The sequence below is a fragment of the Rhinatrema bivittatum genome, chromosome 13, assembly GCF_901001135.1.
Source record: "Rhinatrema bivittatum chromosome 13, aRhiBiv1.1, whole genome shotgun sequence".
Taxonomy (NCBI): domain Eukaryota; kingdom Metazoa; phylum Chordata; class Amphibia; order Gymnophiona; family Rhinatrematidae; genus Rhinatrema; species Rhinatrema bivittatum.
This window is the reverse complement of record NC_042627.1, coordinates 8,342,696-8,366,258: the sequence shown is the minus strand read 5'-3', so window position 1 is coordinate 8,366,258 and position 23,563 is coordinate 8,342,696. Positions and strand designations below refer to the sequence as shown.

At 46.7% G+C, this 23,563-nt stretch overlaps 2 protein-coding genes across 7 annotated transcripts in view; one reads left to right on the top strand and one right to left on the bottom strand.

Moving 5' to 3' along the window:
- Nucleotides 1-23,563, bottom strand: part of LOC115074862 (182 kDa tankyrase-1-binding protein-like) — a 46,498-nt gene that overhangs the window by 5,809 nt on the left and 17,126 nt on the right. Inside the window, exon 1 of one of the 6 annotated variants that reach the window (XM_029574806.1) lies at nucleotides 22,620-22,889. The exons of 2 other annotated variants lie outside the window; for them this stretch is intronic. The gene's annotated coding sequence lies outside the window, so the exon portion shown is untranslated. Of the gene's footprint in view, nucleotides 1-172; nucleotides 196-518; nucleotides 553-780; nucleotides 906-22,619; nucleotides 22,890-23,563 lie in introns of those variants that run through there. 3 more of the 6 variants (XM_029574804.1, XM_029574805.1, XM_029574807.1) reach the window with 3 other exon arrangements.
- Nucleotides 23,354-23,563, top strand: part of SSRP1 (structure specific recognition protein 1) — a 66,974-nt gene continuing 66,764 nt past the window's right edge. The window contains exon 1 of the mRNA XM_029574799.1: nucleotides 23,354-23,505. The gene's annotated coding sequence lies outside the window, so the exon portion shown is untranslated. The remainder of the gene's footprint in view (nucleotides 23,506-23,563) is intronic.

The window sequence follows — 23,563 nt, the reverse complement described above, 5'->3', positions numbered from 1 at the left end:
CTGATCCAGGTGGACCTCTTTCCAAGCAGATCTGCTACAAGGGTTTTAGACACTCTAGGTGATACTTCAGCCTTGTGCCCCACCCGAAGCTCCACCCCTCATGCCCAGTCTCAGCAGCTTTCCTCTTCCTTTATAACCCCCCCCCCCTCCCAAAGCTCCATAAGCACAGAACCTGAAAGTGAAGGCAGGTCACGGCACGGCTGAAAGCTGCTTCCACAGGACGTTGCCGACAGAGCGAGGGAGGAAGCAGCGGGGAACTCTTTGGCCAGCTCCTACCACTATGGTAAGGCCCAGGCCCCAATCAGGCCAGCCCAGTCCAGTCCTGCTGCTGCCACCCCTAAAACTGTGGCACTCTAGGCGGCCGCCTAGTGCTTCCACCGGCCCTACTTCCAAAAAAATGCCGCAGGAGAGTCCCATCCCATCAGCCCTGAGCCCAAAGGCCTCTGTCAGAAGGCTCAGATAAGCAGGCTAACCCCTAGCATGCATGCTGCTCCCTCATCCCTGAATTCCTCCTTTACCTGACTGTTTCCTTGCCTCAGGCTGGAAACGGCTCTGGTGACACAAACTCTTCTCTGCCAAGTACAGAGAGAGAGAGAAAACAGGGAGTGACCCAGGATTGCAAAACCTTGACTTACAATGCCAAGGCAGAAATCTCACTCTTCGGAGAGATGCTGCGTAACCTCTTACCCTTCCCCCACCCCCAAACCTCATCAGCCTCTCCTCAGACCCATGGCCGTTTCAGTTTTTGTCTCTCTCTCGGTTTCTTTCTAGTGGGCTTACCCTGGTCTTTTCCTTTAACAGACATTTTTCTTCACTTTCCTTTCACCATCATCTCCCCAGCCCGGGATGAATTCCTTAAGCGTCCTCACAGCAGCAAACAGCAAACATAATCTCTATCAGGGACAAAATAAACATCTGGAAAAAATCTCTCTCTCTTTTCTCGTTTGTAACTTTGGCTAAGTTTGCTGGAATTTGATGAGGTAAAGCAGGGCCTAGCTCTGCTGCCAAGCAACAGCCTCCCACTAGATTTCAAATGAATGTCAGAAAACTTTTATTGACAAAGATGGTGCACAGCGTTTGGGTCCCAGATATTCAGTTAGGCTACAGCAATTTACACAACCTCAGCAGCTAAGGATTGGGATTTTAAGTACTTGCCTTGCCAAATCTCAGCTCAAGGTGGCTGAGAATTCAGGTATAGGTGCCAGAGAAGGCTTACAACCTGAGTTAATATCTGAGGCAAGGAAGGGCAAAGTGACTTACTCAAGCGCATTCGTGGGCGAGGGAAGATTTGAATCCTGCTTTCTCTGGTTCCCAGTAACTAAAGCAGAAATTCTTCATGAAGGGCTTTGTCTCACTAATGTTGCAAGCTACTATAAACCAGATTCCTGCCCCCATGAGCTTATCATGTGTTGAAGCCTTACAATGTGGGCCGAACTGCGTCTGAATCTGAATCGTGTATTTTGGACCTGTCAAAAAAAAAAGAGGTTTTCACCCTTGCAGAGACTGCAAGTCGACACAGCCAAGGCAAAGGAATATAAAAACAAGTCAAAAACCTCTGTGTGCTCTCCTGTGAATGACAAATGATCTGCAAGAACCAGCATCCAGCACTCACAGTGTTAACACATTCGGGAAAAGGCTGTACTGTTTAGCCTGCCCAGAGAACAGCACTACATAGCCAGCAGAGAAGGAAGCCAAAGGAATGCTGGGAGACCATTTAAGGAAGAAAAGACGCAAATTGGCTGGCTCTGTCTGTGAATGAGGGGTGGGGATGGCCAGGAGTTGGAGCCAGGAAGAGAGGAGTGCATCTGGCAGACCTGCAATCAGTTCTTCTCCTGAACAGCTAATTATCGAGAGGAAGAGACAGAAGTCTGAGGAAACAGAAAGACAGACAGGTGTTCTTGCTTCATAGCCAAGCTATATGTAAAATCCCAACAAGAGACAGAGGAGCCAGGAGCCAAGAGACTGAGAGACTTCCTTTCCAGAGATATCCAGGCCCAGGGGCACATAGCTGGATCATCCTCCTAAGAGACTGAGTTAAGTAATCTAAACTTTACACAGAGAGTATCTTAGCAGAGGAGGGAGAAGGTTTATTTTCTTGCCTTTTGTCATAAATTCTGTATCTCATCTTAACTGCTTCAGCCTTTCAGTTGAAATCAAGCATAAACCCCTTGCCACAGCCATATGAGATAGTGCAGGGAAAGAGAAGCTGATGGACCGTGGTCCTTCTGTAACAGACTGAAACAAGGCCTGTTTTCTGTTTGGTACCAAGCAAACCATTTGCAGAAGCTCCCCAGGAGAGACAAACCTTTCACACACTGTAGTGGTCGTCTATTTGGTTTGTCATCTAGCCAGCTCCACCATCGAGGGACTCCTTCATTTTCCTTTACAACTGGTGACATTGGGTAGATCTTTCCCCTCCCCCCTTTTGAGTACTCAGGAGTAAAGACAGTTTCTGAAAGCTGTGTATTTCACTGCTTCCCCCCCCCCCCCCACAACCTCTCTCTATTAGTGTTCCTTTTTTTTTTTTTTTTTTTTTACTATCCACATGGGTATGTTGATTGCTCTGGCTAACAGGCCATACCCAGTGTTATTTTAGCATTGCTTGATTTAAAACAAGAAAACTGCAAGTTTATATTATACTTTTCCCATTTAATGTTCTGGTTGGATTTGCTGCCTACTTACACAATACTAAAATAAAAGGGTTAATTACTGTTTTATTCTGGTGCAATGATTTTATCTGGTCTGTGGTGCCATAAGTGAGAGGTTATTTGGGAAGGACACAGAATTGTGGTATCAGGATGACCAGGACCCAGGACCCTATGTCATCCCCCACTCAGGCTACATGGATACACATCATTTAATGTGCATAGCACATCTTTAAATTTTGCCACCAAATATAATCATCGGTCATATTTTTTGTGCTGCTACAAAAATTCCCATATATCTTGATTATTTGAATGATATTGTAATAGTCATTTCAATTCAACAATAACCAGAGAACACGGTTACGTTAACTGTAGAGATAGTAGAAAGCCACTTAGCTTATAGTTCTTGTCAATCCACAATTGTCCGCCCAAAAGAACTAATTAATTAGTCATCGCCCAAGATGATAAAAATCACCCGACACGGTCCGTGTTTCGGAAAGCAGGTTCCTTCTTCACAGGGCTTTAAATCTCATTTCGGCGTCATCGATGTTGATAATACTTTTCTACAATCTCTTTTTGAACATGGCGGCGTCTTCCGCAGCCATGTTCAAAAATGCCCAATACGATGGCCTATCTGCATTCTTACAGCCTCTTACCCCATGAGAAGTACCAAATGACGACACACACACACTGGCGACCTTTTCTCATCGTCTGGGTCGTAAACAAGAGCTTCCCCCCATAAAGAGAGTCCCTCCCCAGGGATTAAGAGTCAGCGTGGGACGGAATGGCTAAGCCAGAGCAGCTCCGAAGAAATAAATTAGTTGTGTGCCCTAAGGAGGAACAATCCTCCAAAAAGGGGTTACACATTAGTAAATATAATTTCTCATGTGGTTCTCCCCACCCCAAGCATAGGGGCAGTTCATAGTCTGCACCAAGGGGGGGGGGGCACACTAGGTTATGCTCACTTTCCTCTCTTGCCGTTTTTAAGACCTTACCCTCTTTCCTGCACTTTGTCTCTATCCTCTTCTTCCTGTCACTCGCGGCGAGCTGACACGAGCTTATTTGCCTTCTCCGTCGTTTTCTTCTGTCTCTAGCTCACTAACATGACAAATGCATAAGCTGACAAAAAAAATTTCAGGAGGAGAATTCAAGGACACATCTGGTGTTAAAAGATGCACCATGTGTGTGCCACAAGAATCCAAGCATGTGCGCCACCGAGCGAGAAAGGCGGGATGGAGAGGCCCCCGTGGAAGGAAGGGAAGAGCGTGCGGAGAGCAGGACATACATAGCAGAGATGAGAAGGGTGGGGAAGGAAGGAGGGTCTCAAAGATACAGGGGCTGCTCGTTTTAAGGGAGAGGATGAATGGACAAAGCTCGAAACGTGATTTAAGGCTACAGAACAGAGGAGAATGAGAAGAAGGGAACTGGAGATGTGAAAGAACAGAAGGAAAGGGGCATGGAAAGAGAGAAACAGAAATCTAGGAGACAGGGCCGGTGCTAGCATTTTTTGCTGCCCTGTGCAAACAATTACTGTGCTGCCCACCACCTCGTTTTTTTTAAACACAGAATAACCCACCTCAATTAAACATGCAGAACACAGACTCACCCTCACCAAAAGCAGAATAAGGAGACTATAAACTATAAACAGAAATGAACTGGAAACCGCAACAAGCCAGACTCTGTATGGAATGCAACAGTGGAGAAACAGAAACATCCAGAGTCCTCATAAATTACTCATCAAACTGTTACGCTCGGCGGCCCACCGGACAGGGGACAGCTCTCTGCATGCCTTGCTGCCACCCGTGGCGGAGGCACTGCCAGCTCCAGGCCTGATGCGATGCTTCTCGACAATCGGGGGGGGAGGCCCCGCTCTAGGGCACTCCAGGCTGCCGGGCCTTTCTCCGCGCTGCTCCCTGGGCCTCCCTTAGGCGCGCGTGCACGTCAACTGAGCTCTCTTAAAGAGCAGGTGGCAGGGAATCCAGCGAGGTGCCTTCTGATGACATCACAGCTCCTGGCTCCATCTCGGATTTACCTTCTGGCTTTGACCTCGGCTTGCATCTTGACGCTGCTTGACCTCCGCCTGCCCCCGATCACGGCCTTCTCTCGCTCCTGACTGAACCATGACATTGCCTGAATGCTGCCCGCCTAGACCTCAGCCTGAACCGGTCTCCACTTGCTCTTGGTGAAGCTCCAGTTGGGGCCTCTGCTCCAGTCAGGATCATCTTAACGAGATGCAAAATTCCTTCTATCAAATAATTAGGGGCACCTGAGCAGACAAAAAGAAGTGGATGAATGGCTAACAGGATTTTAAATTAAGTAGTGCTTTACATATTGGATTCCACACAAGTACTTTAAACACTTAACAGTGAATAAATGTGGACAGGTTCTTTTTTGGAAGTATCCATTGTTATAAACACCTGCCCCCTCACCATCACCACACCAGGGATATTCGATAAGGTTGAACCTCAGGACATGGAAATAGCTGTGCCCGATTTCTAAAACCTGGTTTGTAAAAAACATTTTCGACAAACCGTACAATATTTGACCGTAGTCTGCACGGCAGACGTGCCACGCCAAATGACCGTAGAATTTTTCAGTTCTGGCTCAGACTTCCACAATCTTGCTGCTGAAACTTTTCTCAGGTTTTGTAAAAAAAACAAAAAAAACAAAAATGGGTGCCCTGAGAACGACTGAGGATCTGCTCAAAGAGTTAGCAGCAGCAACACCAAAACTTCACCAGAGGACACATCCAAAGTATCATTGACAATGCTGGAGATCCCTCCTGCTGAACACCCATGACACTGACCCAAGGATATTTTATGCAGAGTAGGAACAACAGCTAAAGATTAGGGAAGGGTTATCAGTTCGTCTTTCCTCCACCCAGAAACGAGTGCCAGCCAGGCTATTGCTCTTACGCTGCTGAAACATCTGATTTGCTCGCCAAGTGGGTGGCGTCTGTGCTCTTTTCCCAAAGAACTGCCAAAAAAAGTCAAGCACGGAAATCGCAGTAAAATCTCAGCCCATATTCAGCACGGAGCAGAGAATTCCTGCCAGCTCCGGGAGAAAGGCAGGGACTCCAGACAGGTTAAGCAAGTACATGCAACCACACGCCGTCTCATGCGTGCTCTGGTTTGTCCTGTGGAGATCGACACAAATGGATCACACTTGACACAAAAGACTCACACTCAAAAAGATATGTACAAAAGCAAGGCACACCCAGCGCACAACACCATGACATCACTGCAGGCACTTAGCAAAACAAGCACTGAAAAAAAAACATCTGGAAATGCAATATCATCTTAGAGCACAGAAATAAGTGGCACGGGTCAAGCATTGCTACAACTGTAGCACACATGCATGTGCTTCCAAACCAAGGGTACACAGGGGACAAGTCACTCTACGTTTTTAAGTGGCCCCCTTCTAAATAACACCGCGGGACAAGCTGGTCCTGAAGCTTATTTTTCCGTTGCGACGCTCCAATTCTGAATGTAGTTGTCAGGGGAACATGGTATGTGTCTATTTTATGGAGCCCTCACGGCATTACTCCCAGCTGAAACCCTAGGTTCTCGGGCCCTTGGCACCCCCCGATTCTTGCAACATTATCATACACCCACAAATGAAATATCAAAAGGGACAAGTGTCTTCAGTATATTTTCCTGCATGAATCCCCACAGACACACTACAATACACACAGGCATAACATAAACACAAATATCATAATATGCAAACAGTGCTAAAATACAAACACACTATGATTATGTAATACTTTAATACAAGCACAATACTACTTCCTCCATAGTCCAGCATACACCAAATGTTACCATATACAGCACTATAATAAAACATGCTACAACCTGAGCACAAAGCTACCGCATACAAAAATATCATACTGTAGCACCATACCACAGCACATACCCACTATCATAATGTGCACAAAATACTGCTATGCACACACAAGATTAAAATGCACACAACAGGATAACATAGCCGTTACGTTATAGAGGACAGCAGATAAAGACCGATTGGCCCATCCATTCAGCCCGGTTATTCCTGTCCACTCTGCAAGGATACATTCCAGCTGCTGGCTATAGGCACATGTGGACAAACACTCCTTCTCTAAGTCATTTTTTTTGTTCTCCTCCTCATCGTATTAGAACACATACATAATACTCTGGTATGCACACAATGCTCATTGTGTGGGAAAAAAAAATCTAGGGAGTGGCTTAACCTCTAGAAGAATGGGCCGGCTGAGATACGCTGGTAAACCACTGCCCTATCTATCCACAGCCCTCCAACTACACCACGAGCAGCTGCAGACCGTATAGAGTAAACATGCTCTTGTACTCAATAAGTATCACAAAAAAAAAGAAGGTATTTCTCGCGCCATGCAGAAGTACTAAGCAAGTTACCATAAAACCATACAAGAAAATAAATCAGGGCCCAAGGTACCTTATCTACAGACAAAATATCAGTCATCCGCAAACTTTAGTCACATGCTGTACCATACGCTGTACCATGCGCATAAGCACGGCTCTTTCTGCAATTCATCTGGGAGAGAGCGTTCCACATTCTTGGGCAAAGGGATATATTATTAAGTTTTGCCTGCTGCCCTGAGAACACTTGAAGGCCGATACATTTTCAATAATTTTTAATACATGCTGGGGCAGCTTTACTGGAGGCCTTAGGAATCGAGGTCAATATTTTGTGAAATAGGCAGCCAATGTAATGCGCAACACTATTGGCGTAATATGTTCATTTCATCCAGGACCTGTTAAAACTCAGGCCCATGGGATCAGGCCAGTAGCAAACAAGATCAACTTTGGGGCAGAGGACAAGGGAAGTTTCACACTCTGAATGCATTAGTACCATGAAATAGTGCGACTACGCACAAAGCAATGAAATGCACCCATAGTATTATCTACAAAAGAAATACAGAATAACATAGTAATGATGGCAGAAAAGATCAAATGGTCCATCCAGTCTGCCCAGTAAGTTGCACACAATAGTAACTGCCGCTCCATGCAGGTTATCCCCATGCCTTGTGTTAAGGATAGTAACTGCCGCTCCATGCAGGTTATCCCCAGGCCTTCTGTTAAGGATAGTAACTGCCACTCCGTGCAGGTTATCCCCATGCCTTGTGTTAAGCATAGTAAATGCCGCTCCGTGCAGGTTATCCCCATGCCTTGTGTTAAGGATAGTAACTGCCGCTCCGTGCAGGTTATCCCCATGCCTTGTGTTAAGGATAGTAACTGCCTCTCCGTGCAGGTTATCCCCATGCCTTGTGTTAAGGATAGTAACTGCCTCTCCGTGCAGGTTATCCCCATGCCTTGTGTTAAGGATAGGAACTGCCGCTCCGTGCAGGTTATCCCCATGCCTTGTGTTAAGGATAGTAACTGCCGCTCCGTGCAGGTTATCCCCATGCCTTGTGTTAAGGATAGTAACTGCCGCTCCGTGCAGGTTATCCCCATGCCTTGTGTTAAGGATAGTAACTGCCTCTCCGTGCAGGTTATCCCCATGCCTTGTGTTAAGGATAGTAACTGCCTCTCCGTGCAGGTTATCCCCATGCTTTGTGTTAAGGATAGTAAATGCCGCTCCGTGCAGGTTATCCCCATGCCTTGTGTTAAGGATAGTAACTGCCACTCCATGCAGGTTATCCCCATGCTTTGTGTTAAGGATAGTAACTGCCGCTCCGTGCAAGACCTATGCTCCATTAACAATAGAGTGATGACAGCACCATTGGTTAACCATTGTGTGGTACATGGTTTTACCTTTGATGATTTAAAATGGACTATAAATTGAACAGGTGATAAAGAAATCTGCGTGGGAAGATGTGGGCACAATATTGAATCGAAGGGAGCAATATTGGATTTTTAAATTAAAAACTGAGGCGCCCATTGGATTAAACGATCAGATTGACTGGCTATCCCTCCTCTAAGGTTGAGTTGAGGGGGAGGGACTTTGCATTGCTGCCATGTTGAAAGTCATGTGATGGGAGTCCCTTTAAATTGGTACCCTAACAAGAGAGAGTGGGTCCGCCATCTTTTTGAAGAGGAGAATCGAGTGAGCAGCGTTTAGGCGAACTCTTTACGGATTTGGAACATGAAACACGATTTAACTGTTTGGGACTAAGTTCTAGTGGCTTCCCCTGAAGAAGAATATTCAAAACTGGGCCTCGTTGGGGCAAGTGCTGCTGCAAGATCTTTTTGAGGACTTTAAGTGCAAGATAAGTAATGCTCCTATCTTGAGTGACTGGCGACCTAATCTCTTGTTTTTCATTCAGTGTTTCACATTAATGTCTAAAGATATAGAGAGAAGATTTTAAGAAAATAATAAAAAGAAAAAATAAATTTTTGAAAAACCGATTAAAGGATTATGTGGAGGATGGTGGCGCTCATGATTACATAACAAAAATTGAACGAGACACCAGGGTCTGGTGTTCTTGTAATTGTATGAAGCATCACCATTCATCCATTAAATATTTTAAATAACTCTTTAATAGCATTTATTAAGTTGCGACTAGGTTGGGCATGTGTGAGGCACAGAAACAAAAAATAATTAAAAAAAAAGATAAAAAAGAAAGATATACATCTAAGGTATAAAGATAAAACTTTCCTGTATGTGGAATAATCTTCCAGCAGAGGTGCAGGACTCCAGCATGCATGGGCCAGACAGAGAGCACAGCGACACCAGGAACAAGCTTAGGAAGTTGCAGTATTGCAACCACCCCCCCATCACTCCCTCAAAAGCAGGAGCAGACAGAGAAACGATAAGAAAACCAAGGCATGGACAGAGGAAGCCTGGGCAAGTGACACTCCAGAGCACAGGGTAGCTGGGTGGCAACCAGCAGGCCACAACGTCCCAGAAACCAAGCAGGTCGCTGCTGTCAGGGACCATCCTGCAGAGCCATGGGAGCAGAGGCGACCAGATGTTCAAGCAGCGGCCTCATGGTTTTGGTAGCTGTTTAAGATTATTACAAAGTCTTGTTGTAAAATATATGTGGGGGAGAGCCTGAATGGTATTTTAAGTAAAGGGACCTGGTACACTCATCTATCCTGGATGGGAATACAACAAAAATGGACTTAGATAGGGAATGATATCTTACGAGCGGTCACGTATCTGTGGCTGGCAGCTGGGGTATAGAGAAGGCCCACAATATACACAGACTGTAGCATGTCTCAGACAGAGTTTCTGTGCTCTGTAGAAGAAATAAACCACAGAGCCAAGGAGCCCCCCCACGAAGTCACGAGAGAAAGAGCAGGCACAGAAGAGAGAAACAGAAACAAACAATTAAAGTTTTAATAGAAATCAAAAGGAAAAGAATAAAGCCCGACCTTGGGGGAAGGAGCCCAGGAGAGGAAGGGACCTCTGATCCCACCTTTCTGGGCCTAGAAAAGGAAGAGGCCAGAGGAAACCAGAGGCTGAGAAGGAGACCCAAACCGGGGAAGGAGAAAACGCTGCTTGTTGGAACCGAGAAAAACCGGAAGGGATTTGGACTGAGAGACTCCAAGAAAGAGAGAGATGGGCAGACTGGCATGGCCTCTGAGCAGGGCGTGCTACACAGTTCCTGCCAAGTCCTCACGGCAGGGCCGAGGAGCACGCAGAGGACGCGACCCTGGCAGGCCCAGATCAAGGCAGGCGCAGAGCTTTCACAATGCCCCAGCGCTTCGTTGCATGCAAAGTGCCACAGTACATAGCATGACACTCATCCATGCTGCAATCTAAAGAAAACAGTCTAATAATTAACAAGAAACCATGGGGGATTTGTGCATAGGAGCTTACTATTGCTTTAGCTTTTAAAAAATAAAGCTGGATCCAAATTCCTACATGCAGCTGAGACAAAACGAACTTCTCTGGGCCCTATTTACTAAGCATTTTTCCCCATAGACACAAAATGGGAGAAAACCTTCAGTAAATCCGGCCTGTTGGGCCCTGCTGAACTCAAGCTCAGTATCAAAGATAAGCAGAATCAAATATTTGACTCTGTCCAAAAATATGAGAAAGGGACACTCGTGAAACCATGGGGACAACCCCACCTAAATGATCATCAGGCCCCTATAATGTCTGCAAATTTTTATAGCCATATTTATTTTTACAAATAAAGTTTCGTGGTCCACAGCGTTCATCTGCAGTCAGTCCCCTAGCTGGTATCCTGTTACTCTCCAGGTGCAAATCCTACTGCCACTCCTCAGCAGCTCTGCTCTCATGGTCCACCTCCTCTCCATGGACACGGCACCTATTTTTGCTCGCCCTTGACCGATTTCCTGCTTTTAGCCCCGTTCTCTGTGCTCTCTTCTCACAGCACATGAAGATAAGGCGCTGCTCCTCTCTCCTGCTCTCCCTCGTGCTCGTATTGCCTGGAAGTCGGTTTAAGAAAAATGCCTTCTTTCCAACCAGAGACGCTGAGATAAAAGTGACTTGCCCAGGATCTCCCAAAACCCCCTGTCCCAGGACTTCTCCTGCCTCATGGTGCAAGTCCCTAGGCCAGTGATTCTCGACCTTTTTTCTATCAGGACACAGCTGAGAGAGGACGTTCACGTGCGTGACACACTGACCATCATGAAACTAAATACAAACATATACTCTGCATCCACAGGAATCTCCTGCCTCCTAACAATCGGGCTGATACAGTAAAGACGGGCGCACTGTTTAACACGCAGTTAGATGCGCGTTTGATGTGCATCCACTATCCCTCGTCCTGTAAGGGGTTCAGCGCATTGAAACGCGTGTCCAACCCCACCCCTCGAAACTAATAGCGCTCACCACATGCAAATGCATGCTGATGAGGCTATTAGTTATGCACCCGGGATACGCTCAGAAAAGTGTACAGAAAAGCAGAAAATACTGCTCTTCTGTACACCCTCCGACTTAATATCCTAGCAATATTAGTTGGAGGAACCAAAAATGTATAAAAAATAAAAATGTGGCAGCCAGTCAGGTTAGGAGAACGAATGCTCAGTTTTACCGGCATCCATTTCTCTAACCTATGGCTGTCGGCGGGTTCGGAAAACCGACGCTCAAAAACAGACGCTGATAAAATTGAGCGTTGGTTTCCTGAACCTGCTGACAGCCACCTCTCCTGGGTTTCTGCTAATAAGTTGGTGCTAGGGGCGCGCTATTGCCCTAGAGCCTGCTTTTTAGCACGACCCCTCATTTAAATACAGGAGAGGTGTCTGGGCGCACCCTGGAAGAGCGGGCGCTCAACACGAAGCACCTGTTCTCCCGCACTTCTTACTGTATTGGCCCGACTGAGTGCAGAGCATAACTGAGACCTTTCTCTGTACAACTCGCCAAGCAAAAAAAGATATTCTGAGTCTGTGTTATCTCAATAACAGCATCACAAACTCCCTCTGCTACTAGGTGCACTGTAATATAATACAAAACCTGGAAAAAAACCAAACCCCACTCTGTACAATGTTTCTCAAAGCTGCCATACCTCAGCAGCAGTAACTCCAAGAAATGAAACAGCAATAGCCCTACCCATGAAAAAGGCAGCAGTTCTCCACCAGTGCAAGATCACATTGAGAAGATACAACAAATGAGACTGATACAGATCCCTACATGCTGCATCTCAGGCACACACCTTCATCTAATATGGAATAAAATACCACAATTACAAACGCGGAATGGAATGGAGACCCCAAGATCTTCTGCATGCAGTGCAAAACTGGAGAACTAGAAACAGAAATATATCTCCTCCTACAGTAAGCAAAGTTCAAAGAGAGAAGAAATGCCTATTCTCAAAGAAGACATAGTATGGCTCATCTACCCCATCACTCCCTCCATGCCCCATCATCCCTCACTTCTCCAAACCACTCAATCGTCCCTTCACACGCTCATATCCCTGGCCAACATTTCCGACACCCCCCACCCTCTCTCTCCTGCTAAACTCTCCCTGCCCTTCCCTCTCCAGCAAACCTCTGACCACCTCTTTCCCACCCCTTCCTGCTCAACATCCCCTGACCTCCCCTCTCCTCCAACCCAGCAGGCCCCACACCTCCATCTCTCCCTCCACCTCCATCTCGCCTCCCTGCCCATCAACCCCCAGCCCTTCTTGCCTCTACCTCTCCCTACCCAGCAAACCCAACCTCCATTTCCCCACCCCTTCCTGCCCAGCACATTTCCCCCTCCTCCTGGCTCCCAGCCAGCAGAAAAGCCTTCAGTCCAATCCAGAATCTCCCTCCCGCTTTACCAGCTTCAGATGAGAGCAAGAAACATTGAGTAGAGGAAGAAGAGGAGGCAGCAGCAGCGGAAGTCGGCAGTGGATCTATAGAGCATGCGCCTCTCTCCCTCATGCTCCTCCTTTCATGTCCAGGCCCCATGGGGTGAAGAGACCTCCAGCAGCCTCACTGCCAGGCCAGGCAGGGGAAGACAAAGTTGGTGTCCTGCCAGGCCCATATGAACAGGAGTTGGTGATATCTTGCTCTGATCTGGGTGAAAGAGAAGGGAACATCCTCCCACTGGGCCAGGAAGAGGAGAAGGAAGCAAGAGCAGTTTCCTCTCATACCCAATAAAGGAGAGATCAGCCAACTCCTGCCCAGACTGATGAGGAAAGAGCAGACCTTCTGCTGGCCCTGCGACACAACACCCGGGACCTCGTGACACATTACTGTGTCCCGACTCACCTGTTGAGAACCACTGCTCGGCCACAGCCCACTTACCTGTCTCCTGCAAACTAGCTTTCTTCACATGGTAGAAGTCTACAGCCCCTGGAATGGGAGAAAGTAGACCCTCCCCCCCCACGCCAGGACAGAACATTGTGCAGTCAAAGCTGGTGGGTTATAATTTTGTCAGTTATTATATAAATAAAGTCCCTAGTTTCCAACAGCCTGGAGTACAGAATTCAGCAGGAGCTCTGCTGCACATCAGTAGTTAAAAATATGTTTATATATTTATTTATTAAATATGTCTTATGAATTAGATATGGAAAGTCATAATATTACAGTTACTTATCTATGTATAAGAAACAAATCATAAAGGGTTCTTTTGTAGAATACAGTTCAATATTTTTAGAAACTGCCTCAGGTATGATTAGCACAGCTATAAACTCCATGAGCGGACAGACCAATCATAATCATCTTAGCAAGGTGCAAAAGCTTTTTGCCTTCTTTGAAAGAACTATACTGGGAAGATTAATGCAATTAAAAGCCTGAAAGGCATCAGAAGAGAAAACTGGATTTAAAATAAAATAATATTTAATATGTATATTCAAAGCAAGCACTTTATGGTTCACACTGAAAGTATGTGGACAGGTGAAGAGATGCTGCCTTTCCTACACAATACATTGTAAACAGGACATTAAACATCCTTTTATCATTCCCCCCTTACCAAATCAAGAATAGTATGAAAACAAAGTTCTAGGATATCCAAAGTTCCTTTATCATTATTTGTCATGTTCTTTTTTTTTTTTTTCATTCAAGTCTTAATATTAACATATTTTCAATATGAAAAAAACTAAGTCTGTGCCAAATTCTGTAGCTTTAGAATCACAAAAAACCAAGGGGCACATGCTCGGAGCGGCAGTTACTACTCTTCATCAACCTGCTGGGCAGACTGGATGGACCATTCGACCACCATTTATTAAGTTACTACACATAATGGGGCCGGGTGCACTATTTAACCTGTGGTCGGACGCACGTTTTGGATGCCTGTCCACAACCCCTTATTCTATAAGGTGATAAGCGCGTACAAAACGCGCGTCCAACCCCCCCAAACTAATATGCTCATCACATGCAAATGCAGGTTGATGAGGCTATCAGCTATTCTCCCCAGATCCCCAGGTAAATGTGTGTCCTACCAGCTGCTTTTCTGTACATCCCCCGACTTAATATCGTGGCGATATTACGTTTGGAGGAACTAAAAGGTTTAAAAATAAAAAAATGTTTTTCAAGTGCGCCGGCGGTCAGGTTAGGGAAACAGATGCTCAATTAACCACAGGTTAGGAAAATGGACGCTGGTAAAATTGAGTCTCCGTTTTCCTAACCCGCTGACAGCCACTTCTCCTGGGTACTCGCTGCCAGGGAGGCGCTAGGGGGGGTGCACATTTGTCCCTAGCGCCTCCCTTGGCAGCGCGACCTCTCGTTTAAATATTCAGTCTCGGGCCCAGGACAGGAGGCTGGGCGCGCATCAGCAAAGCAGGCGCTCGATACTGAGTGCCCGTTTTCCGTGCTGATTTTTTGCATCGGCCCCAGTGTCAGCAGATAAAGGGCCACTTCATCTATCCAATCCACCCTTCAGCAGTGCTCACTACTGTCACCAAATTAGCAGGTCTGAGGTTTTCTGCCTCTTCCTAGTTCTCACTCTTGTGGGGGCGACGCTACATCTCCTGTTCCACGCAATAAGATGGACAGAGCTGAGAGCACTACAGTCAGCACTTCCTTCAGTATTCTCTGATGTACCTCACCAGATCCCAGGGCCTTGTCTGTCTTAAATCAGTTTTGGCAACTCTAGGAGGCCTATAAAAGGCGGAGAAGCTTTGGTTGCCATTGCTTCAACAGAGAAGCAGGTACATAAGAACATAAGAACATATGAAAATGCCATACTGGGTCAGACCAAGGGTCCATCAAGCCCAGCATCCTGTTTCCAACAGTGGCCAATCCAGGCCACAAGAACCTGGCAAGTACCCAAAAACTAAGTCTATTCCATGTAACCATTGCTAATGGTACGGGGACGGGAAGGGGTTTAAAAAAAGTAACAAAAACGTGGCAACACATTCATTTTAATAATAGCTCCCCGCCCCAACCAAGAGAAGGCCATCCTGTCCCATCTGTCTAAATCATTTTGAATATTAGATAAAAGAGGAATATAGTTAAGCTCAAATAGCCCCTTTATAGCCGGTCCAATTTTAACTCCTAGATAATTCACCTACCCTTTAACCACTCAAAACGGGAGATGGGATGTAATTCAGGTAAAGCAATCGCTGGGTACTGAGATATTTAAGAGCTCTGATTTATCTTCATTAACTTTAAAGCCAGAGACTCTACCGAATGCTCTCAAAGCCTGCAGTAAAACCAGAAGGGAGGATGCTGGGTCTGTCACCGTAAATAAAAGGTCATCTGCAAACAAAGTGACTGCACAGGCATTTCGTGAATTTGAGCATTATGTCTCACCATTTCCGCAAATGGTTCTAGACACACAGCGAATAACAACGGCGGGAGGGGACAACCCTGTCTAGTACCTCTTTTGACCTCAAAAGGCGATGAATAACAAGCCCTGGGACTCGCCTAAAGGCACTGAAGCCACCTAATAAAGTCAGGACCTAAATTCATTTTCTCTAAGATTTTAAATAAAAATGGCCAATGCAACCTGTCAAAAGCTCTCAGCGTCTACAGCTAATAGTACCAAAGGAGTATGATTATGCCATGCCCGCCAAATCAGTTCCAAGACCCTACGCACATTGTCGGAGGCCAATTGCCCAGGGACAAACCCTGAATGGTCTTCATGAATACGAAAGGGGGCTACCATCCCCGACCGTGTAGCCAAAATCTTGGCAAGGATTTTTAAATCAACATTAATCAAGGATATTGGTCTATAAGACCTGCAGAGTGTCGAATCCCTACCACTTTTAGCTAGGAGAGTTATCCCAGCCAGATTAGAGTCCAGCGAGACTGAACCTCCACACCTAAGGGCATTAAACATATCCAACAAAGGAGGGACCACCACAGGGTGGAATGTTTCATAAAACTTTGCCATGAATCCATCCAAACCCGGTGATTTTCCTAACTTTAAGCCCTGAATAGTGTGGAAAACTTTGGCATGAGTAATTTCTTTGTTCAATAGCTCACGAGCCCTATCTGGCAAGGAAGGCAGCTCCACTCCCTGTAGGTATAACTCAACGTCCTGTTCCCCCATTGTAATAAAGTTCCTCATAGAAATCCAAAAATCACTTGCTTATATCCCCTGATTCATAGAAAAATGTCCGCGATGAATCCTTGATTTTAGTGACAAGAGACTGCGCAGCTCACTCCTTCAATTTCTGGGCAAGCAACCGCCCCGCTTTATTACTAAGCTCGAAGTGCCTTTGTTTAAGCAAATCTAACTGGAATGCCAAATGTGCCAGATCTAGTGCTTGTAGCTCCCTCCTTGCGGTAGCGACCAAAACAAGAGGATCAGTGAACACCAGGAATTCTTTGTTTTTTTTGGATGTTCCCTCCTTGCGGCCTCCATCTCCACAAGCTTCCAGGGATCCAGAGTGCGCTTATGACTTAGCGCTAACTTAGCGATATGCTGCATTAGGCGCAATCTATAGGCATTCCTGTCATTAGTGGCCCTAGAAATGAGCTTACCCCTAACCACGGCTTTCAAACCATCCCAAATCGTGCTAGGGGAAATGTCCCCGGTCCGATTAAGGTCTACGTACGCTTGTATATCATCTGAAAGGGAATCTGTAAAAAGATTTATCATCCAATAAACTGTCATTCAGGCGCCAGAAACGTTGTCCAGAACCCCTACTCTTCGGTCGCAGAGCTATCCAGATCGGGGAATGATCAGAGCAGGTAGAGGAACCCACTTCAGCTTCAGAAGTCCATTCTGCCAGAGATTTATCAATAAGAAAAAAAAATGTATACGTGAATAAGGATTGGTGGGTATGAGAAAAGTAGGTATAATTACACAGAGTAGGGTTCAGCGAGCACCACATATCAACTAAACCCCCGATCAGAGATGACATGTTTAAGCGCCTGTCGGTGGCAACTTCCTGCGCCTAGGCTAGAATTATCTAGGTACGGGTATCTAGTTAGGTTCAAATCTCCCCTAACTATAACATGACCCATTCCTCCAAGAGAACAGAAATATCGTTAAAGAAAAGGCCTTGCTCTGTATTTGGGACACATATAGTGAAGCGCGTAAACAATTCTCCATCCAGCATGACTTTAAGAGCAATGTATCTGCCCTCGGCATCATGTTTAATATCCTTAACCTCTGCTACTACTGTTCTCGCAAACAAAATACGCACTCCACAGTATTTCTTTTTAACTGTAGCAGAGGCCAAATACTGCTGAGGGAAAAACCTATCCCACAACAACCGTTCCGTGCGTTTAAGTAGATGGGTTTCCTGGCAAAAGATAACATTGGCTCATAAATTTCTAGCCTCTTGAAATAATAGTTTCCTCTTTAATGGGGTATTTAAACCCTTAGTGTTAATGGAAATTATACGGAGCCCTGCCATTTTGTAAAGATCTTATGACTATTGAACACCACCAGCCCATACCCTGATTATAACATCTTGGCCCACCGCACTAAATAACGTACCCAGCCACCGGATCAAAGAAACATCTATTCAACCAGCCATACCTAACCCTCCAATACTTCCCCATCCTCCACCCCCAAACCCCCCCTAATACAAATCCACCTCCCACTCTGGTGGATCACCTCCATGAGGAATGAAGACATCGTGCCAACTGGCCACTCCACCCCATCCCTGACACAGCTATGAATAAAGAAGCATAAATTATTGAGAGAATCCCCCTTTTCATTCAACCAAATGCTTAACAGATCCACAGTATAACATCTGATAAAATGCAGGAAAACAGAAACACTGAAGTCTCCATATGAATCAGCCAGCCTCTGACTCAAAAGGACCAAACAGTTCAATTTGGAGGCTCCCTAGAACGCAGCGAACTGCCAGAATGTCTCCGGAGACGTCTGCCTCCCCTGTCCACTCGCTGCCATCTTGGAGTGTCATTGCGCATTCATCCACTTCCGGGTGCAGGTGCGATGGTAGCTGAAGAAGTAACTTCCAGACCTGCAGTTTGCAAGATATCCACTGCCTCAGACACTGTGGTAACATGGGAGGCCACTCCAGCCAAACTAGCGCTCCAACCAAATGGGAACAGCTACCGGTATTTGACGTTGTTCCCACGAAGAGTAGGAACAACCTTTCGGAATTCTCTGCACTTTCATATGGTTGAAACCTCCGATATATTTCCACCTTGTGGCCCTTCCATATTATGAACCCAGACGTCCGGGCCGCTGCAGCAATGTCCTTTTAAAAAAAAAAAACCAAACTGTGAAAGCAGGCTATTATGTCGCGTGGTCGGTTATTGCGCATAACCCCCAGAGCATGGTGCGCTCTCTCTCCAATGCCACCGCAGGGGTCTCCGGTGTTTCCAGAACTTGCTCGCATATGCCAACAACTACTTTCTGGCAGTCAGCAAATTCAAAGCTCTCCGGTATCCCATGAAACCTTAGATTCGCTCTTCTGGGCCTATTTTCCAGGTCCTCAATACGATTCAGTAATTCCAGGTTAGTTTGCAAGAGTTTATCTTGGGCTTTCTTACAGCCAGCCAACTCTGAGGCCTGATCTTCTGGGGGGGACCTCGGTATCTTCCACCCGCCTCCCCAGCTGGGCGATATCAGATTTCATCTCGGCAAGCCTGCCTTGTATTTCAGTTTTCAGCCTCACCATATCCGAGCGCAAGGCCTCAAAACAGCTTAAAAAAAATCAGCCTGGGTCGGCGCACCATCACCCACCTTACCCCCGAGCGCTCTGCTCACTTCTGATGCCGCGTGGTCGGCTGGCTCACCGCCATCGGGGGCCTACATCCAGCAGCGCCGCAGCAGCGTTCGTAAAGGAAAACTTTTGCAAATCCACTTTCGCTTTACGCGATGTCATTCCGCCACAGGAGAGGGCTGCAGGGGTGCTCGAAAGACGCAATTATGCACCGCGGGGAGTCGACACAGGAGGATTCAGTTAAAGTCGGGTCGGGAGCTCCAGACTTATGCGGCCATACCAGGCGATGACATCACTTCCCCCAGGACCTGCTTTCTTCTGGTCCCCCTTCCTCACTAAACCCATCCTCCCCTTAATTCTTCCACTTCCCTCTTCGTCACCAACTTTTCACTTATAAAAATCTAAAGAAAGTTTTATCCCCTCCCCTTATTCTCCTCCGTCCGAGCCTTTACCTGTCTGATTTCCTTTTCTTGCCTTTTTCTCCTTGCCATCTGTGTTTTCGTATGTTCTGAATATTCTACTTTTTGCTCTCACTTTTCTCCTACCTCTTTACTCAGCCATACCTGGCTTTTTCTTCTTTGCCTTGCTGACGTGCCTGGCAAAATGATTTGTTGCCATTTTAATACTCCTTTTTATCGCTGTACAAAATTTCTCTCTAGCTCTTAAATTCCTGGCTCCTGACAGGGCTTCCTTAACATAATCATTCGCCGTCTCTGGGGAGTTTAAAGTCTAGTCAAGACAGGCAAGAGTGTATGGGAAGAAAGATTTCAAGTCTCAGAGGTGGGTATTAGGTGGAGTTTGAGGACAGAGACCACGATATCTAATGGGGAAAGCTGCAAGAACTTGGGTCGCTACCTCACAATCTATATAAGAAAAGCAAGAAATGGGGTGGGTGGGTGAGGGGTAGAGAGGAAGGGCTCTAGCTAAGACCACTAGAGTGACTTTTCGGTGGCCTACTTTCTGCCCTATTAAACCAATAAAAAACCTCAATATCAGTGGGTCAGACAGTCCACTGCCAGAGGAATAGGGCAGCACCAGTATCACGCTGCCTCATTTGTTGCTCCATGAGGGCTAGGTGAGGCCTAGCCTGGGACCCAGACCATTGGCTGACTCGATCCCTCTCACTACAACAAGCTCCTCTCCCTCCCAGTCTCAGCTTTGGTCTGGGGGCTTGAAAAGACCCTGGCCCCCAGAGGCAGGTTGCCTCCCAATGGAGCACCTCCCAGGAGCACTCAGAGGGGTTTTACCCCTCTGAGAGCTCCTGGGAGGTGCTCCATTAAAATATCTCAGGCTAAGCTTGAGAGTATGTTAGTAAGCAGGGGTATCATTTGGATTTGGGAATGGAGTGGAAGAGATCACCACTACTGATATGGTGAGGAATTTATTGTATTGACTGGAAGGGAGAGTTATTGTTTTAGCTGCATGATACCACCCATCTTTTATCTCCTAGGGAGCACAGGAGATGGGGGAAGGTCTGTATTATTTTATTGTTATTTTAGAATGTGAACCACTTTAGATCCCCTTGTTTTGGAGGGGGAAAGGCTGAATATAAAAAGTAGAATAGAATTTTCTTCAAATCAGCCTTTCTGAAGTCTAGGGATTCTTGATCTAGCATAATTTGATTCTGATCCAGTATTTATATGGAGTCACACAGCACAGTGATCATTAGCCACCTGGTTGTCCCCGACTATAACCTCAGTGACACCGTCGCCATTTATCTGAAGCAGGTCCAGTGTGGCCTAGGCATGGAAGGGCTCGACTTGCTGCTTGAGAGAGACTTCGAGCAAGCTCCTGGAATCCTCCGTTTCTAATGGATCCCGTACCTGGCACTCGCCTAATCTACATTTCTCAGACTGGAGTCCCCCATTAACGGCACAACACCTTTGCACGCTATCCTTTGGATGGCTTCTATCATGTCCACATCTCCTCTGGATGCCAGCCCACGGAGAACCCACCGCAACTCAGCTGCTCCTCGTTACGTCGGTAGACCACGCAGGCCTTCTTTTAAAAGGGTCCAGCGTGGGAAATACCCGAGGCCGGCCCCGGAAGTTCCCACCCTCGGGGGGTATTTAAGCCTGTTATCCTTGCTGGTATTTGAGTTAGCGAAGATCGCGATAGGATTGTTTCGTTCCGGTCTGAAGCTGCTCTGCCGCTTCTGCTGCTGTTGGAAGCTTCCTCACCCTACTACTAGGGTACCCGCTCCTCGGGGGCCCCTTGACTTTATTCCAGGTGCCTGTCCTGAATCCAGGTACTCGCTCCTCGAGGGCCTGGGTGTCTATCCTGGTGCCTGCTACTATTTCTTCTACCTGCTGGAGCTCTACCTACCCGCTACAGAGACGCCTCACTGGATATCTGCATCGGGGCCTTAGACCACCATTGTGGGACGGGTCTCCTCCGCCGAGGATCACAGACTGTTGCTACCTATCCTCTCTCTAATGCTTATTGGGAACTCCATCTATTCAGCTACAAGGGAGTGTGTATAACATCTGCCAGTCTGTCTCTCCTACAGTGCCTCACTGGATATCTGCATCGGGGCCTTATATCACCATTGTGGGTCGGGTCGGGTCTCCTCCGCCGAGGACCACAGACTGTTGCTATCTAATCCACTCTCTACTGCCACCTCTGGTGAACCACACAAGCTGCATAATAAAGATAAGTTCTCTGTGTTTGTGCATCTGAGTCTAGCCTGGTGCTACAGTTCCCTACGGGGCTCCTCCCCGTGGGAGTCACTATCACTGTTGCCCCTAAGAATCCACCAAACACCTCAATATCATAACACTCCTTGCTCACTTGGTATCTCAATGGCTTTTGTTTCGTCCTTACTCTATAATCGTGCTCCTCTTCCTGAAAAAAATACATCTTGCTATGTTCACCGCTATTTCCTGATTGGCAGTGAACCACAATCCAGTGGCTGCATCCACATCAATATCTTTGGCAGTGAACCACAATCCAGTGGCTGCATCCACATCAATATCTTTGGCAGTGAACCACAATCCAGTGGCTGCATCCACATCAATATCTTTGGCAGTGAACCACAATCCAGTGGCTGCATCCACATCAATATCTTTTTCCAGCATGGTATCTTCTAGGGCAATTTTTTTTTTGTCCAGAGTAAGCATTTGCACCCAAGACTTTTCAAGTGGGATTTCTACTACCTTCTCCTGTTTTCTATCTGTTCCTTCATAGGAATTGCACCAATCACCCAACCACAACCTAACCGACACCTCCCCCCCTCCCCCCAGTCAGTATTTTAAATGCTTTCCTATTCTCCTATTCCTCATTCTTATCTGAGAGCTGCTGTCACCACGGCTCCTGTAGCTGCTCTGCTGTGATTTTACCAGGTGTAAATCAGAAAGCAACAACTCAGGTTGCAAAATCCATTTTAATTTGAATTGTAAAACAAAGCACACAGTCGTTCCCCACACCACCTGCTCATCTGTCCCTCTCAGCATGCCTCCTAATCTTCATAGCCTCTGCCCGCCTGCCCCTGATGGCGTGGCCCCCTGCGCATCATGCCCCGGACTCACCCGTCTCTCACGACATGACACTCTTGCCTTCACGACCCTTGCACACTTATCCCTCATCTCGCTTGTGTGGTTCTGTGTGTCCCCGACAGTGTGACTGACCTTTCGAGCGGAGGATCTGAGAACAGCCATGATCCACCCATTCACTTAGATACCACCAGCACCCTCGGCAGCGTGGGTGTCATACGGCAGAAAAAAAATGTGTTTCTTTCCACTATTCGTGTAACTAAATACAGATATTACAGGAGCAGGGCATTAACTCTTCAGTGAGTCACCTATAAGTATGGCGAGCACTTTTCACTCTACCAGCCCTGTAAATTCACTCAGACACAAGTGGGCAGGACACTAACTCTTGTCACACCTAGGAGTCACCAGCGCTCGGAGGGAACGCCTATTTAGATCCACCGCCCATGTAAATACAGACACAGGGTTTAGTTTTCCCTTCCTTCCTGACTCCGATTACTCATAGCTCCATGTTGGGCTCTTCCCAAAGGTCACCCCCAGTCTGCTTTCTGCACCCTGTGCATGCCTAATCTGAAGAAGAAGGGGTTGGGGAGGGGGGCAGGATTGAGAGTGCATGTCTGAAGACCGGCCCTTCAATATCATCCCCCTCCCCGATGAGTCCCCTCACAACCACACAAACAGAGACAAAAACGGCTTTAAGTCACTAGGAGCAACTATTAGAAGGCGACCTTGGCAGGGAACAGCAGGATCATGTGGTTACTCAATAACAAGACAGAGAGACAGGTAAAGAGAGAGCTTCTGAGACAACTCCCCACTGTCTCACACCCAATACGGAGAAACCAGCGAATCCAGATAGTGTGTCTCGAATGGGAGGGAAATCCCCATCCTCTTCGCCTATAAGCTCTTCTGGGAAGGAACTGTTGCTGTAAGTCTCGCAAACTCGTTTTATGCCCTCTCTCTCTCTTTTTTTTCCCTTCGCTTGT